This window comes from Macaca thibetana, chromosome 6, assembly GCF_024542745.1.
Source record: "Macaca thibetana thibetana isolate TM-01 chromosome 6, ASM2454274v1, whole genome shotgun sequence".
Lineage (NCBI taxonomy): Eukaryota > Metazoa > Chordata > Mammalia > Primates > Cercopithecidae > Macaca > Macaca thibetana.
In genome coordinates, this window is record NC_065583.1 from 47,979,854 (window position 1) to 47,998,683 (window position 18,830).

Sequence of the window (18,830 nt, forward strand, 5' to 3'; positions counted from 1 at the left end):
ACCAAGTTACATATAAGGGAACCTACATTACAGTATCAGTATACTTATCAGCAGAAACCTTACAGGCCAGTATAGAATGGAATGATATATTCAAAGTGCTAAAAGGAAAAAAGACTGTCAGTCAAGAACACTATACCCAACAAAGCTGTCCTTCAGAAATGAAGTAGAAGTAAAGTCTTTCCCAAATAAAGAAAAGCTGAAGGAATTCATCACCACTAGTACTGCCCTACAAGAAATGCTTAAGAGAGTTCTTAAAGTGGGAATAAAAGGACAATAATTACCATCATGAATATATATGGAAGTATAAAACTCACTGGTAGAGGTAAATATGTAGCCAGATCCAGAAAACTATAATACCACTGGTGTATAAATCATATAAATTTCTATTATGAAAGTTAAAAGCCAAAAAGTCATCAAAAATAAAGCTACAATGAGTTGTTAAAAAATATACAATATAAAAATATGTAAGTTGTGACATCAAAAACAAGTTGTTGTGGGTAGAGGATAAAAAAGATGGGCAAAAGATATTTGAGCAATTGTTTCACACACAATAACTATGTGAGTGGCTAATAAGCACATAAAAAGATGTTCAACAGGATTAATCACTGGGAAAATGCAAATTAAAACCACAAGGAAGAGAAGCTGGTTTTAAGTTCCGGCCAGTGGCAGGCAAAGAGTGGGCACTGGTGACTGCTATATACGAAGTTTGCTCATCTGAGAAGGCCCAGTTCTTATTCAGTGGATAATGGCATTTGAGCTGATGCCAGAAAATAATTGATATAGCATTTTGGGGGACAGACCAAAATGTGTCAAACCTAAAACAAAAGTATAAAAAACTTATATTAATGTATCATTCATATTAACAAAGTACAGATGTGCCAGCAGGAATAGTGGAGGACTGTATACAGAAATTCATTGAAATTGATCAGGCATGGAAAATTCTAGGGAATGAAGAGAAAAAAAAGAGTATGACCCTCAGTGGCATGAAGATGATCTAAGATACATGGAGCCAGTAGATGCTCAAGGATATCTTGAAAAACTGTCTTGGAAAAATGACGATGACTCTTTTTCCCCAAGTTGCCAATGTGGCAGAAAACACAGTGTTTCCAAGGATGAAGCAGAAGAAGTTAATCTATTTTCTTGTGATATATGTTCGCTATTTATAGAACTTCTTCATTATTGGTAAAATTCTTCACTACTTGGAATCCTTGTCCTGTGTACTTGGACATGGTGAGGAAAGGCCATTTGACCTGTGTCCATTCAAGGGAATAGATTCTATTTTTGTTAGTCCTATCATTTTCAATGAAAATATGATTGTCAAGCAAAGTCCACCTCAGATTAATAGAAAACTAATTTATTTGTTTACATGTATTGAGAGTTTGTATTTACAGGTTGCCACAAAAAGAACTTGAATTACAAATTATATTTAGTGTATTCCAAAGGACTTTATTATTTCATTTTCTCCTTGATACAAAATGAGAATTTTCTTTTTCTAATATAAGCATCTCCTTTTTTAATGGGTAACAGTATCATTGCATTCCTTTATGGTTACTAAGTTTCTGATCTAACAGATGATATTTCTTGCTGCTAAATTATAGGCCTGTTATACACCTATCTCAAATTCTATGGTCATTAAACTTAAATTAGAATCTTTGTGGATACATGTGAAGCCAATTCTCCCATAATGAAGCTTGAATATGGATATCCATGAGGTTACTTCAAAGTTAATAAAGAAAGTGAAGTAGCAACTCTAGAAAGAAAAACAGCTTTAGAGTCAGAAGACTTGACTCCAATCTTATCCTGTATTTCCAAAGCTACTAAATACTGCCATCTTCAACTTTAAATGTAATATAGGACATGGGAGCTTTATAAAAATAATTGAAAATTGGCATACTACTTTTCTTTTTCAGAGTATTAAGATATAGTATTAATGCCTATATTTATAAATAAGGAACTATTTCATCACTAATATATTCAAATGGACTTTTGTTTTTTTTAGACTTTCGTTTTTTTCACTCCTGTTGCCCAGGTCAGAGGGTAATGGTACGATCTTGGCTCACCGCAACCTCCGTCTCCTGGGTTCAAGCAATTCTCCTGCCTCAGCCTCCCGAGTAGCTGGGATTACAGGCATGTGCTACCACAACTGGCTAATTTTTAAAATATTTTTAGTAGAGATGGGGTTTCTCCATATTGGTCACTCTGGTTTTGACCTCTCGACCTCAGGTGATCCACCCGCCTCGGCCTCCCAAAGTGCTGGGATTACAGACATGAACCACCGTGCCTGGCCTCAAATGGACTTTTATAATGTATTATTATTGGTCATAGCAGACTGTAGATCCCTTAAAGATTTATTTTTCTATGTATTTAATATTCTGTGTACAGTTCAAGTAAGAACTCATTTAAAGAACTTTAAGGGATCCTTTATGGAATCACTGAAACGTTTTACTTCAAATGTGTGTACTAAGCATGTAATTTAGCAGCTTTTTCTGAGGTCCAACTCTTAGCATTGTCAGATTGGATTTGTAAGTAAGAATAGTTACTACTCTGACTTGTAAATGTAGCCAAAGCATAAGAGATACTCAAAAACAGAAGATTACTTTCACTATATCTATAAAACCAAAAATTCAAAAGTGAGGCAGTCATCCAGATTTTCCCTCCAAAATATTTTTATGTCTATCATAAAGTTAAATGACTTATTTTGGATTACATTTTATTTATGTATTTTGAACTAATATAGCTTGTAAAATATATCTTGCTTATTCTTTACATTTAGCAATTAAAAAGAACTAAAACTGAACAGCAAATAGCTTATTGGCAAGTACATGGTTTCAATGGCAGTAATACATTTACTTGAATAGGAGATAATAATCAAGTCAAAAGAGTAAATGCTTGCTAATTATGTGAATATCTGTGACCATTAGGGCTGTCACATAGAAATCCACAATCACTCACAGGCCAAATCTGTAAAATCAAAATGTGGTTGAAGACAATTAATGAAAATGATGTTATGACATCATCATATTTCCCTTTCTCTATTTTCTTTTTCCCTTTTCTCCCTGTCAGATAATTAAATGCTTTCTCTTTATTTGTCAATCAAGAATAAATTTTCAACATCAAAATAAGACATTAGAAAATAAACTTGCATGAGTATATGTATTTAAACTCTAAAGTTTGGAACATTCAGACATTATACAATAAATTATATGTGTATGGTGTGTGAAGATCTATGCATGAATAAAAATAAAGCCGCGAGGAGAGACCACTGCATATTCTTTAGAGTAGCTACAATGAAAAGAATACTAGCTAAGCACAGTTTCTCATGCCTGTTAATCCCAGCATTTTGGGAGTCTGAAGCAGGAGGATCACAAGGTCAGGAGTTTGAGACCACCCTGGCCAACACAGTGAAACCTTGTCTCTACTAAAAACGCCAAAAATTGGCCGGGCATGGCGGCACACACCACTCGGGAGGCTGAGGTAAGAGAATCACTTGAACCTGGGAGGCAGAGGTTGTAGTGAGCCAAGATTGTGCCACTGCACTCCAGCCTGGGTGACAGAGAGACTCCATCTCAAAAAAACCAAAAAACAAACAAACAAACAAACACTGGAGAGGATATGGAGCAACTGGAATTCTCATACCTTCTTGGTGAGAATGTACGATGATATGACCACTTTGTAAAACAGTTGGGCAGTTTCTTATAAAGTTAAAAATACACATCAATTTCACTTCTAGGTATTACCTAAGTGAAATGAACACGTTTACCCTAAAAGGTATGCATGAAAGTTCATAGCAGCTTTATTCATAATAGTTAAAAACTGGCATCAATCCAAATGTCCATGCACAGATAAATGAATAGACAGTATGGTGTATCCACGTGATACAGTACTACTCAGCGATAAAAAGGAATGAACTACTGATGGATGTAATGACGTAGATGACGCTTAAGAACATTATACTGAATGAAAGAAGCTAGACATAAAAGAATAGGTACTGTAATGTTTTATTTATCTGAACCTCTGGGAAAGACAAATCTATGGCCACAGAAAGCAGATTATTGTTTGCTCCAGGGTTGGTGGGATTGGAATGGGGCACTAGGGGACATTTGGCTGTGATGGAGACTTTCTATATTTTAATTGCAGTTGCTGGTTACTCGAGAGTGGAAATTTATCAAAATCCATCAACATTATGCTTAAAATATGTGCATTTTACTCTGTGTAAATTATCCCCAAATAAAGAACTTCTAAAAAACAAAATAGTACCAATCAACTTTAAAACAATCAGCATATTTCTGCCATCCTAATGAAATACTAGTATTGTCCTGGAGAAAATAAATGTTTTTCTCACAGGCCTCTTTTGAAGTTCTACAATTAGGACCCTATAAGGAGCGTAAGGGCTCCTTTCACTGCTACATAGTATTCCATTGTATGGATATACCAGTCTGCTTATCCACTCAACTGCTGGAACTTTAACGGTTCAAACTAGTTAAAGGTCGGAAATAGTCAATTCATATTTGGATTGTTTCCAACCTTTAACTAGTTTGAATAGTTGTGTGTGATGATGAACCCCCAGATTTTTGCTCTGTGATGGGAGTTAGGAGAAACCATTTACAGGCCAAAGAGGTGCTGCCTGATGGGTCATTCTGGTTCAGGACAGACTCTTGATTTTTAGGAACCAGATAAGGGATTTGCCAAAAGTCCAACTGGCTTTTGGCCAAGGGATAGATACTTAGATTGAATGAAATACTGGATTGGAGGCTATTATTCCAATTCTGTAATTTAAGAAATGTTCTGTGTAAAGTTTCCCTCTTTTAAAAATGGAATTTGTTTCTGTGATTCATAAAAGCTAATATTTGGGAATGATTTCCATTTAACTATAAGAGACTATTGTTTTGCTCACTCCTGTGTTCCCGACGCCTAACGTACCTGGCACACAGTGGGCTCTTAAATATTTTTGGAATGATTGTATAAATTTATGAAGTCAGGATTCAAGTAATGAATATGGTTTTTCCAATGTATTAGTCAAGATAAAATAAGTTATACCACAGTGACAAACACCCTCCAAATCTCTGTGTGATTAAATGACAAAAGTTAGTATCTTTTACACAGAAGTAGTTCCATGGTCCTGCCTGACTGTAGGGAAGCTTAAAACACAGTTTAACATGTTCCCAGTTAAGGAGGGGTATGAAATGAGATTTGGCAAACACATAGCATTATTTCTGCCATGTTAAGTCTTGAATAGGTTAAGTTTATATAAGAATATCTATATATTCTTATATAAAGTATATAAACTGATGAGGCACATCTCTGCTGATAGCCTGTGGTTTTGAGAAATGAGCCTGCATGAATGAACACGACTCTTCCTGATGGTCTACATCAGATTCTGTGCTCACTTTTGCTTTTATTCTTTTGCTTGTGCAGTTTCTTCCATCTGGAATGCCTTCCATTTTCTTGCTGGATGAGCTAAAAATTGGATCCATTCTTAGACACTCAGTCAAGTGTTACTTCTTCTAACGATTCATCCATGGTACATGGCCTGATTAACTGCACATACATTTGGACACTTTAATGGCACTTGAACCAGCACTTGCTTATCGATGACCACATGGTTTCTAGCAGTGCTACACATCTAAGAATTCTTTCTTGAACTCTTAAAGAGTTGGCATGGTGCTTTCTTTTGCTCCTTCACTCAGCTGAGGACTAAGCACAATGAGGATACTCAATAAATGTGTGTTTTCAATAAGCATCGATTGAACAAGCCAGGGGCTGGGAAGTACCCACTCTGTGGAGCTGAGTGGGGAAAGCAAAGCAGCCCAGGTTTAGCAGATGTGGGCTGTGTGAGAGTCTCCTTCCTATTCTTCACAATGTTTGGGATTTCGCAAGGCATTCCACGATATGAAGTAGGGTGTGTATTTACTTACCTATTACACAGATCCCAGTTCTCATTGAGCAAAATCAAACAGGGGAGTCCTGAAAAATAAGGAGTCCTGTGGGCTGTGGCTGCTTGTACTTTGAGAAGTTTAAGAGCTCTGGCCCAGGTCCCTCATTACCAGCCTAAGTGAAGTTAATCTGCCCTCTTTCCCCTAAGTCTATGCTGAAGCATAATGAACAAAAGGCTTAATCACTATGGTATCAAGATATGCCTTTCTGTCTGTGCAGATGTTCTTGGGTTTGTAATGTGAACATGATGCACTCATTTGGAGCCATTGTTCTCTCTAAATGAGAAAATGCAAATGAAGCACTCAGGGTACCACGCCATAACTCCCTGCATAAAATTCTTGACATCAACATGAAGCTACTTAGCATAATTTTCCTGTTAATAAACTGCCAATTTAGTCATTTAGGTTTCAGCTTCTAAAGACTGCAACATCTTCAGGCTGGATTTTTTCTTCTCCCTGTATATGCGTGAGTTTATTATTTTGATGTTTATGTTAAAACATAGGAAATTGGAGTTTATGCAATTATTTGGAGATCTTCTATCCTAATTTGTTTGCTCTCATAATTTAGGGAATCTGCTCATTTGAAAGACAACACAATTTTTCAGAGCATTTTCTTCAGTTCAGGACAAAATTTTCATATTTAAATGACTGAGGAATATTTTGAAGATTTGACTGAGTAATGTCTATGCTGAAGGTGGCTGAACCAGGAAACCAAGGCTGCCCTGATCCCATGGAGAGATCCTGAAGAGATGAGAAAACTCAAGGGCATAAGGGATGTCTGGGAGACCCAGCTGGTGCATAAGTCTCAGTTCTGGAGCTCACTGTCTTCCTGGCCAAGCTCCAGCCACGCCAGCGTCCTTGCCGGTTATTAGCCTCCTCATTCAAGGAATATGCATTGTTGCCCACTATGTACCAATCATGAAATGACGCTGGGGTAACACATATCCCAGTGGAGGAGACAGGCATGACTTAATGAATCACAAGACCACACTTCCATGCAAAGTAGGGGAGGCATATGGTGTTCTGGGAGAGTAAAGGATCTGACTCAGTTCCTACCTTCAAGAGTCCACAGTCAAGATTTACTCACATCACAGCTTGGCAGAAGTTTTACAAAGCTTAAATTATCTGCCAAGATTTTTCAATTCTCCAGGTTGTTGTAAAGTATAGACACAGCCAAGAGGCGTCGAGTATTTTTGAGCACCTCCTCTGTACTAGACACTGTTCAGGCATCTGATCTGCAGAGCTCTCAGCTTCCTGGTGAGATCGCCAGGCTTCGGGGTTAAGAGCATGGGCTTTGCATAAGTTAGAATCTGGGGCTACACCACTGTCCAGGCGTGCATTTTAGCTCTCGCATTTGTCAAATGAGTAAGTGAGTCATAGAGTTGTTGAGAAGATTAAATGGAGCCCAGGGCCTGGTTTGTAGAAAAGGCTTGATAAGCGAAGGTTATTTTATGTTGCCAGAGAGGGGGGACCATGTTGGACAACAGTCACATCTGGTATTTCATTTTTTTCTCTCTCCATGTGTGTCTTGGCTGGGCTGAGCTGGAGGCATGTCTTTGCGGAGTAGCCTCTGCCCAGATCATTATTGTGTAACTCAAACCCAGAGCCCGGACAGGCCCCTGGTGCTGTGTCCAGTTTCTCATCTCTTCTGTGGGTCAGTGGACAAGGGTCTGTGAAAAGCAAGTCCCTCCTGGAGCGTGCCCTGTTGCTTGAGAAAAACCCTGGCTACAGCTCTGTGTCTCCAGGGTTCTAGCTGTAAGAGGGGCTCAGCGTCCACGCGCCCTTTGTGGTCTAGTTTATGGGAGAGCCAATGTGTGGATGTGCATTGCCCACCACTACAGCGTATGATGGATTGAAATGACTTCACTCTTGCTACTTCCTGAGTTTCAACATTGGAAGAAAACAAGCTATCCCATCTCTTCTAGTCTGGTCATGTCTCTTCTCCAAAGTTCTCAGATCTTGCTCAGACAGAGATCTGAGGCAGATCAAGGACTCGACACTTCCCATCCTCTCCCACCCGGGACTCAGTGGCTTGGTTTGTATAGCCAGATGAAGCTCCCTAGTTGGGGGTTGGACTGGCCCAAACAGAGAGTATCCTGGGAAGATGGAAGGATCCTCCAAAAGCTGTCTGGTAGCTAGCTTGAGCTCATGACTTCTTGATTCAGTGCATCTATCCTGCCTTTTGGGAATCCTGGGAACTTTTGTTGTTTCTCTTTCAATCTCAAGTTATCTGCATCACCACTGGGTGCTTGCTTTCTACAGTGCAAAGGTAGCATCAGTCAGATCTGGATCTTGCAGCAAGGGGTAGCCTGGCAGCCTTAGGGCAGCTAAAGCCAGGCAAGGCAGGTCCTGAGCTATTTCCTTCCTATCAGATCATGCAATTTGCTTTGCTTTTTTATGGGTTTGTCTAAAGCAAATGTTAGATGCTTATGCCAACTCATAATTTATTCTTTGTTCATTCTAATAATTAGAAGAGTTGCAATTATCACATAGATTTTAAAATATAAGATAAAAGTAAACATATCATTATAAATTTATCTTAATTTTTAAGATAAAGTCTCAATAAAACTTTTCTTCACCCTTCACTATGGGTTTTGTACCTGTTTTGTGTGGATTTGCTGTGGCTCTGTTTTTGGTACCTGTTATCCTGGGATAACAGGATCACTTTGTATATTTATTTTTCAAAATATTGATTGAAATGTTGGTTTGGTTCTGATGTCAAGAGTAGGATGGAATTCTGGCCTTCTAGTGGGTCTTGGCACCAGCTTCTTACATGCTCATCTGTCCCGTGGTGGGGGAGAGAAAGAAGTGGGATGGTTACAAGAATCACACATGACCTGGACCTCCTGCAGGGACTGAGCTGGGCGGCCATTCACTCTCCCACCTGACCCTCCAGATGCCACACAGCCTCATGGGCGTTGGCCTTCAAAGTGGCCCCCTTGGGAATCCTGGCCCTTATGCCAACTGAACTTCAGTGCTGACATCTGCTTAGAAGGTCTCCAGGACAAATCCACGAGCAACCTGATAGCTCTAACCTCAGCTTGGGTTTGTAACCCAGTGGGGAGGTTCCCTTGGGAATGGACTTCGCAGGCCTTTCGTGTTTCTCGAAGTGAAATTTTACCTTGGAGCCAGGCACTGTTCTCAGGGATTACCCATGTTAACTCATTAATCCCCACTTTACAGATGTTGAGACTGAGTTTCAGAGCACTTCAATAGCTTGCCAAGTCACCTGGCTGGAAAGAGTTGGGGCCAGGATTTGAACCCAGTCAACCCAGCTCTGAAATCAGCTCTCAGCCCACTCTGCCAGACTGCCTATCTAGGGGCACCATTCCCACCAGATGGGGCACCACGGAAGCAGGCTGCAGCAACAGGGCCCACGCTCTTCTCCTTCCAAGCCCACAGGCCTATTTATGAAGCGCCACAATTGCCACATTAATACCGGATGATGCCATTGATTTTAGTGGCATTCAGATCACAAGAGCCTGTCTGGAGTTGTGCCCTGGAATTTATGCTCCCTACATCCATTAGAGCTAATGGGAAACGTCTGCATAAATTGCATGGTGATGGGGAGTTACAGCTCTGAGTTGGCCTCAGTGGACTTTAACTGCCTGCTCTGAATAGGATAGCTCATCCTTCTGGTTATCACACAGCCCCTTGTATTGCACTTGTTCTTGGGTGACCTGGGGGTGGTGAGAATAGTGCAAAGCCCTGGGCAGGGTATTTTATAGCTGTGTGACCTTCGGTAAGTTACGTCACCTCTCTGAGCTGTCATCAGTTTTCCCATCCGTGAAATGAAGCCAACATCTCTGTGTGCTGTTGTGAGAAGAGTTAAAGCCCTGAGCTCAGAACATGGCAGCACTCCTGTTCATCCACTATTTTTCCTCTCAGCCCAAGGGTTCTTCACCCAGCACCCATGGTTGGGTCTTGGAAGGTTGGTCCAAGGGCTCGGTTTCCATCTAGCCTCTGCCTCACACAGTGCATTAGAAACTGCCCAATGTGCCCAAAGTCCATGGAATGAAGTGTCCAACCAGAGAAACTGGTTGGTCTTCAAGCTGCATCCCATCCCAAATGCTGTCTTCCTTCCTCCAGAGACGGAGCTCCCTGGGAACCTGGGCCTCCATTTTCCCAGCACTGGGACCCAACAGGGGTTTACTGCTCTTTGGTACTTAAATTCTCTGACTGAGAACACGACCAGGTGCACATCCAACCAGAATCTGGGAGGCTGTGAGGCTCAGAAGAGAGAGGTTCTGTGAGCACAGAGTGCAACTAGAGACAAAGGTTTCCCCTGTTCAGTTGCTCATTTGTACGTATGTTTGTTCATTCATTCATCCTGCAAATTTTACTGTTCCTGACAGTATTTATTTTAAGTCTTGGGACAAAGGCGGCATGGTGGTGGTACTGTGTGAACATTTATTTGGTTACTCTTTTCTCACATGATGAGGATGTTCTGAGCCATTCCACTGTCTCCCAACCCACAGATGCTGAAACTGTCCTCAAACGTTGGTTCTTTGCCAATTTACTTATGATTTGACTGGTTCTATACAACAACCAGGTTGCACGGCCAAGTACCTAGGCCAGGATCATGCTTTTTAACCAGCTCTAGTGGTACCTCTGCATGGCCAGGCTGGGGCCAAGGGCTGTGGAGTACCCAGGAGAAAAGAAAGGAGATGTGGCCTCCATTCCATGGGTAACTGCCAAATCCCAGGAAGGTGGGTTTGTGCCCCATGAAGCAGTGTGAATCTGATGGGTGCATGCATCTGAGGATTTGGGGTAAGAAAGTAAAAGGACACTCATCCCAGTTATTCAAACCGGGATGCCTGAGTGACAGGGGGCTCTATTGATAAATAGAATGGACAGTAAGTGTAAACCCAGGCTGCCCGTGGCAAATGGGATGTTTGGTTCACTTGAGCCAAGAGAAGGCTTCATGAAGATAGGTGCTCTTGGGCTGAGCCTGGTGGAGGGCCCAACTTGTATTCAGATTGTAAATCCCCAGGAAGGGATGGTCTGGTCAGGTGCAACCAACCATCGTCATGGTGAGCATATTGGAGAGTCCATTTTTCCTCTATCCAAGGAATAGGCATTGTGGAGGGCTGATGGCTGAGAGCTGATAGCTCATGTCCAGGGCAGAGAGAAGCACCATCTTCCCGTGCAGTGGGCTGACCCCTGCCTCATGGCACTCCTCCCTGAGTCCATCCATGCCAGTGTCAGTTCTGACTGAGATCCTCTGGATGCAGATCTTTCTGGATTGCAGAGCATGGAAAGACACATCTCAGGCTCTGCAGGGGTAGTTTCCTAAACTCAGTGTCTTTCTGGTCTCTTGCCCAGTGTGCCCCAGGGAGAGCATATTGGGCTTCTGCAAATTTACAGAGATGTATCAGAGCCCCTTCATCTCCAAGCCAATAGAAATAATATTAATCACCTACATAAAAGTGAGATCTATCCTCACAGATACCTCCTTTAGAACTGACTGGGGGCATGAGCATTATGGATGAGCCTTATGCTATGTCTGGAAACTATTAATATTTACAGTGGAGTCTCTGGCCCTTCAGGTGGCTTGAGATGAAACCATCATTTTTCTGGTCATCTTGGCAGTGAGGGAGGAGAAGAAGGAAAAGATGGCATGATTAGGACAAGTCACTGCTCCAGGAAGGTGGACATAGGAGTTGCAGCCTGCTCTGAAATGCTCCAGAGGGGCCCGAGCCACTCAGCATGCCAAGAGCAACTGCTGGCTGTTTTTCATTAGGGAAAATAAACATCTCTGAAAGTGCTCTTCCTGCTGCCAAGGCAGGAAAAATAGACTGAAGAAAATATACTGGAGGAGCCAGTGTTTTCAGAGTAAGTGAAGCCAGTCCTTGTAGAGCTCATCTCTCAAGTATTATAGAAGTCAAATGTGGAGTTTGCACGTACGGGAGAGAATGTGGTTTATCTGACAAAACTGCCAGCTGGTGTCTCAAGATTGGAGCTGATTCCAGTGAATGGATGGGCTCTTGATTGGGGAATGTTTGGTCCAGTCACTATAAAAATCCTTCATTTCCTCCCCGTCTTCTTAGTTCCTTCTAAAGTGATCAAAATGGGTGTGACCCCGGGTGGTCTGTAATCTGGAGAGATGGCCTTCCTGCCTGTATGTGACAGCTGTGCTTCACTTTGACACAGTCCATGTGTCTACAGTTTTGTGTATAAAATAATGTATAACTCAGATCTCTTTTTAATGCCCTGGGGAAGTTTGTTATGGATTGTTATTATAATCAATCACAATAGGTGATATTTATTGAGTGCCTACTATTGCCAGAGACTGCCTGGGGTGAATATAGTGGTGAATACAGCCATCAAGGCCCTTGCTCTCCTGGAATTGGTTTTCTGGTGGAGGAGAGAAACTTCACTGGCTCTCCTATTCCCTGTAAATCAAGGCCCGCTATGTTTCTCTCCCATCTCAGGAAGACCTAGACCAAGGCAATAGCCCCCACATCATAGGTGACTCCCTGGGCCTGCCTACATTTGGGCCACATTGACTGGTTAGTTCTCAAATTTTTAAAAGGAGAGACTAACCAGAGAGGAAGGTAATGTCAGGAGAGACAGTTGTAGCTCCTTTGGCTCTGTGTCTAGGGAACACATGGCCAGGGTTGTGACTGTCCCCTCCTCTGTGGATTTCCATGTGCCACTGGGGCCATACACAGCCTGTGAGGCAGGTTGTGTCTGCTCCAATGAAGCAGGACAAGCCAGGGTCTGGGAGGAGGAGCAGTCAGGTCCAGTGGGTCTGGTTCATGACTCAGGCCCAGCAGTGAGAGTAATCAGGTCACATAGTGAAGGGCAGAGACCACCTGGGGAGTAGCCCTAGTATAGCAGCCTCAACCATGACAACATAGGGCAGAGACCCACCCACAGGGGGTCCTGGAGGAGATGAAAAGGGCATTGCCAGGAAACCTACCTTGGAAACTGTGTAGCCAGAGCCAAATACATGCAAGCCACCTCATTCTAGAGAGGAGGAGGCAACTGGACGTCTTTAATGAACTGAGTCCTTTCCTCTTTTCTTCCTTCCCCTCCCCTCCCCACCCCTGCCTCCTTCCCTCCTTCCCTCCCTTCCTTCCTTCCTTGCCCTCTCCCTCCCCCTTCTCTTTCTCTCCCCTTTCCCTCTCTTCCCCCTTCCTACCCCCTTTCTCTCCTTCCCTCTTTTCTTTCTACCCCACAGCTAGTTACTGACAATATCATGTACTAGGCTCTGTTCCAGGCATTGGAGTTACACATTCCCAGCTTTCGAGGAATCCATAGATGAATTTCTAACCTGATAATTGAACATGCCTCCTAAGAGTACAGATGGGAGGGCCCTGAAATGCAAGGAAGCCTCCCCGGTGCCTGGGCCTCAAGCAACATCTGAAGCCTGGAATTAAGGGAAGCACTGTGCAGAAAGGGCTCTAGGCGGGCGTGAGAGGGGCCCATTTTGCAACCCAAATGGATGGCTGCAGCCTCTGGAGAGCTGCTCTAGCCTGGTGGCTCCCACCCCACAGAGTACCCTGTGGGGTCTTATGAACTTTACCAGCTTCCTATACTTCCTCCTCTGAAGAAAGGTTTGTTTAGTCCTCAGAGCACAGCATTCCAAAACCAATTCACTTCCTCCTTGAGGCCGAGAAAAGGAAAGGGCTTTCTCAGGGCTAATGGAAGGAGTGGGATTCAGGTACAGAGCTCTGGGCCCCAGGCTCCTGTTCCTGACCCAGGCTACAGGGATGCGTTCCAAGCCAGCTACAGCCTTCCTCCTTCGTGTGCATCATTCATTTTCCACAATTGTTTGGCGCTATTTGATTTTTTTGTTGCATTTAGGTCCCAGAAGATGATTATGTTCCATGAAATGGAGTGATTGATTGACCTTTTGAAATGTCAACAGCTGCTGGCTGGCTCCAGAGGATTCTGTGGGCCTCATCAGCCTCCTAGACCATGTGATAGGCAAGACATCAGTGAGAGGGGAGCGTTCAGAGACTGTGGAACTTGGCAACTGCTGGTGGGCAGGATCCTGGAGGAACGGGGGCATGAAATCATACCTATAATATAAACAAACCCTGCCAGAGGATTGTTAGGGACTGGGAGAGCAGCAGCAGGGAAGAGGTGAGTCAGGGAGCTGCCCAGTGCTCCTTAGCCAGGCACTAGTTTGGTCCTCTGACCACTCCTCTTTGTAGAAGAGGGAAACTCACCTAAGCCTCAGATTCTCATGGATGCTTAGCTCCTGATAAAGGGAATGACGTTGTGCTTATGACCTCATGAAGATGCGATGAGAGAAAGTGTCTTTCCTTCCGCATCTGCATGGGTGTGGGCTGTGGCCTCCCGAGAGCCCAGTGGAGACATGATGAGCTGCCAGAGAATCATGGAAGCTGCTACTGGCTGGGGCCCATCTGCACTGCCTTACAACTCCTCCTCCAGGTCATCCTGTCCCGGAGCAGTATTGCATGGTTTCCAAATTCAAGGGCTCTGGTATAGCAGGAGGGAGGGATGGGATGAAACCATCCTGTTTCCGTTGTGTTGGTTGGAGGTGGAAGAGCCTCGTGGAAGTGGGCTGGCCAGAAGTACACGCTTGTGAGTGTTTATGAATATGCAAGTCTGTAATTTGCACAGTAAAGGGTGGATAAAACGTCCTTCTAGCAGTCGGAAAGCTCTGTCACATGGCATTTATGAAATTTCCCAGTACAAAAGATGGTCAGCGTTCACCATGATGACTAAAAGCCTTCTGAGAGTCTTAAACGCCTTCAGTCTCATCAATTATTAAGTTGTAGTGTATTTTATTTTACTCCTTGAAAAAATTGGTAATTCTCGTTAAGCAGCTCTGGTAATTTTCTTTTAACTAAGATGTTTAATGAACCAGAACATCCTTTTGCTAACCATGCTTGGTAAAAGGTATCATCCATCTATTTTCCAGTATTGATCATAATGGTGATATACAAGTAATTAAAGCATAATGATAGATATCAGTTTTTGAATGCTAACTATAAACTAGGTCCTGTGTGCTAAATAATTGATATGAATTTTGTTTAGTTGTTCCAATGACCCTATTAAGTAGGTATTATTGCCTGTAATTGGCAGATAGGGTTTGGAAAGATTAAATAATGCATCCAAGACCATACAGACCAAGGGATAGGGATAGGCTTGATTCCATTTCTGTGCTCACCTCCTTCCTATTATGGTGCTATTGGACACCTATGCTGTTGCCAGACTTTATGGGAGCATTGGCAGGGGCGCACTCAGCCCGTGCATTCTAGTGTAGTTGGGGAGATGGCCAAACACAGAGGAGAAGGGAAATGCAAACAAGGTGCTTAAGGTTCCTTGCCATTCACATGATTCAAATAGCTGAGAAGTGCTAGAGTCACAGAGTGTTTGTGTGTGTCTGTGTGTGTGTGTATGTATGTGTTGCAGGAGGCTTTCTGGAAGAGAAGCAACTTGATTTGGATCCTGAATAATGTGAGGGAGATGATGAGTAGAGGGGAAAGGGCTCGGGCTGGGAACTCAGAGGACCCATCACAGGGATGGAGAGATTTGAAGATGCTGCTCACACAGGTACTGGGATTCTGTTGTTGCCAAGTCCCATACACCTAATCTCCTGGGTTGTCCCTGATGAATCCCCTAGGAAGATCCCTGCAGGATCACAGGAACACACAAGGGGATCCTGGGTCTTGTGGTGGTTGTCAGGGGTCCTGTGAGAAGGATTTATGGCCCAACTGAGGCAGCCCCAGAGCCAGGAGGTGAGCAGGAACCTGCACAGAGGCCTGGTGGCGGCCAGAGCAGAGGAGAGCCAGGGTCCCACCATTCCAGAAGGAGGTGTGTGGAGCCTGCAGGCAGGCTCTGTGCCATTTCCCTGACTATGGCTAGAATTAATCTGTAAAACATATTCCAACTGGGCGCAGTAGCTCACGCCTGTAATCCTAGCACTTTGGGAGGCCGAGGCAGGTGGATCATGAGGTCAGGAGCTCAAGACCAGCCTGGCCAAGATGGTGAAACCCCATCTCTACTAAAAATATAAAAATTAGCTGGGCGTGATGGCAGGTACCAGTAATCCCAGCTACTTGGGAGGCTGAGGCAGAGAACTGATTGAACCTGGGAGGCAGAGGTTGCAGTGAGCCGAGATTGTGCCACTGCACTCCAGCCTGGACGACAGAGCGAGACTCCATCTCAAAACAACAACAAAAACATATATTCCACTAACCTTCACAACCCACCACAGGCATGAGGCACTTAGCCAGTATCCAAATGCCTGTGCCATTCAGCCCCATGGAAGAAATGTCTTGTCACCTGAAGTTATAATTCCCAGGGAACAGGCAAATGCGTTTTCATGTTTGCATATCACAGATGAACCTTGATTCTGCTGGTGTCACATCTTACGACAGTAGTGGGTGTGCCATTAGGATGTGGTGTGTGACCCGGCTGACACCACGCCTGAACATAGCAGAGGTTAGTACTGGCAGAACTGGCCTCTTCCTCAGGCAGTCACCTGAAGTAGTGGGGACAAGCATTGGGTACATCCCAGAGGGTAGAGTGAAGCCCACACTGGTGATGACACCTTATCATGCCCAGGCTGGGGAGCCTCACAGAGGAAAAGAACCTTTGAACTGCTGTGAATTTGGATCAAGACATGCCCCTGGCCATATCCAGGTGTTACCTGGGTGCATTTTGCCTTGTAAGAACAAGGGCAGCCTGGTACCTTTGAGCCACTTTGATGGGGATATAGGATTTAGGACTGGCATTCCACTTCCCGGTTCAATCTGAGCTGAATGTCTGTGGATCTGCCTTCTACCTGGGGGCCTGAACCCTTGGGTCACTGACCCCAGCCTTGGCCTGTAGGGAGACACGGGAACCATAAAGTTGGTCTCTTAGATCTCTGCTTATTGCTCTAGATCCTTCACCAGGGCTGTGCCCACAGGTTCTCACAATTGCCAGTCAATTCCATGAAGTTATTTGCAAAAACAATTTCTTAGAACAATTAGCCAAAATAATCAAATCCTAAAGCAGAAACAAGCCCTGAAACAAATTCGTTATGGAGCTGAATTTCCCAGTTTCCTCCTCCATCACATAGACAGAGCTGTTTGCAGCACTCCAGAGAGGCCCTCTGCCGCCAGTCAAGATCTTGTCTCTGATGGTGTGGAGATGATGGCCTCTTCCTATGCCCAGTCCTGTTCCCTGTCCCTCCACCCTTCCACCCCTAGGACAGCCCAGCCTCACATTGGTGTGGTGAGTAGCAGGTGTCCACAAGTTTTGAACATGCAATTTTCCATCAGAGGCTTTTCTCCTGTATTGCCTCTCAAAGGAAAATCAAGGGGCCTGAGCGGAGTGAAGTTCAAGCTTTGCCGCCTGTGCTAGCTGCATGTCCTGGAGTGGCAGGAGCAGCATCCCTTGCTCGGCCCTGGAGTCCCCTCCTCTCTCTGAGGCATTTCTCTCTGGAAGTTCACTGGGCTTTGCAGTTCAGGGGCCTACTTTTGTGCCCTCAGCGAGTTCCTGGCCTTCTCTTCCTGCCTGGGACCCTGCAGAGCCTCGTCTCATTTTCTGTTTCTGCAGCAGGCTGAGCCTGGGCATTCTTGCAGGTGCTTCTTTCACAGATGGCTCCATTTCCTCTCTGGAAGTTTCCTCAGGTGCAAAGACCTTTCCATCCTGGCTGACCCCTCTCTTCAGCCAGGGTACAACCTATCTGACATTCTACAGAAGTGTCTGGCAAAGAACCGTCAGTGGGGCCTGCTGCAGTGATTGTTAATGGCCCAGATGGGTATGTATTTGGCAGAGATAGTCCTAGTATCTAATCTGGACTCTTGTCTAAGTGACAGTCCATAGAGAGATAGAGCCCTGGGAGGGGCGGACTCTGGCTTTGAAAATGCCCTCTCCTCCCAGCCCTTCAAAGTTGATGGCTATGCAGGAGCCCCTTTAAAATGATCTAATTGGAATGGTAACGGATGTAGCATTCTGCCACAGCTAACAGCGAGATTGGAATTGGAGGAGACGCAGAGACAAATTACCTCTGAATTTTCTTGCAGCCATAAAAGCTTTTTACTGTATAGTAATTTTCCATTCCTGCTGCAGACATATTTGCATATTGCTTAACAATTTATCTCCTGTCATTTGTCAGATATTATCCATCTCCAGTTAATAAGCTAAGACAGGTCATATTAAGACTTTGCAGGCCTCTTGTCTCCCCATAGTAGGTGGCGCGACTCTCCTGCCCACAGGGCCTCCCTGTCATGGGAACCGACAGAGCATGGTGGGGCAGCATTGTGACTGTGTCAGGGGCCTTGTCCACAGCACCTTCCACTCCTGTCCCCATGTAGGGAGAAGACAGAGCCATGGGCATGTGCTGGCCCGTTTGCAGCTGTGTGCCTGGCACCTGTGGAGGAAGCTCCAGTGACCCGCCTCTTCAGTGAGTGCCGGGCTCTGCGCACGAACAGCCCTGCCCTGGAGTCTGCTCTCAGCTCTGGCTCCTAGACTCTCCAAGATTTTACCTAACTCCTTTCCTTCCCTGGAACTCAGTCCTCAGTTCTCCACTTCTAGAAGAAGGATTCTAGAATAAGGCTAATTAACCACTTCTTTTATATCTATAAAAGCATACTTCTTCCAAACCAAAGTTTCCCTGGAGCCCCAGTCTAGAGGACAGGCAAGTGGTAAGTGGTGTTGAAGGATGATGGAGGATGGGCCCTGTATTCCTGCCTGTTCCCACTCAGCCCTCTTGCTCCCCAACACAGAGAGGTCCCCAGGCCCCTGGACTCTGAGGGCCCCATGGAGCATAGTGTGAATGGGCCTGGAGGGGTATTCTTGGTCCTGCCTCCTGCCCCAACACTCTGAGGTTCCAGCACCTGCCGCTGGCCTGGCCCTGTGCACAGACCGAGGAGCCATAGCCTTCTCTAGCGCTTAAGCTTAAGATGCTGGGACTCTGCTCACTCT

At 44.3% G+C, this 18,830-nt stretch overlaps 1 pseudogene; it reads left to right on the forward strand.

Moving 5' to 3' along the window:
- Positions 1 to 745: 745 nt before the first annotated feature.
- Positions 746 to 18,374, forward strand: LOC126956115 (dnaJ homolog subfamily C member 24-like; annotated as a pseudogene).
- The last annotated feature ends 456 nt before the right edge of the window (positions 18,375 to 18,830 follow it).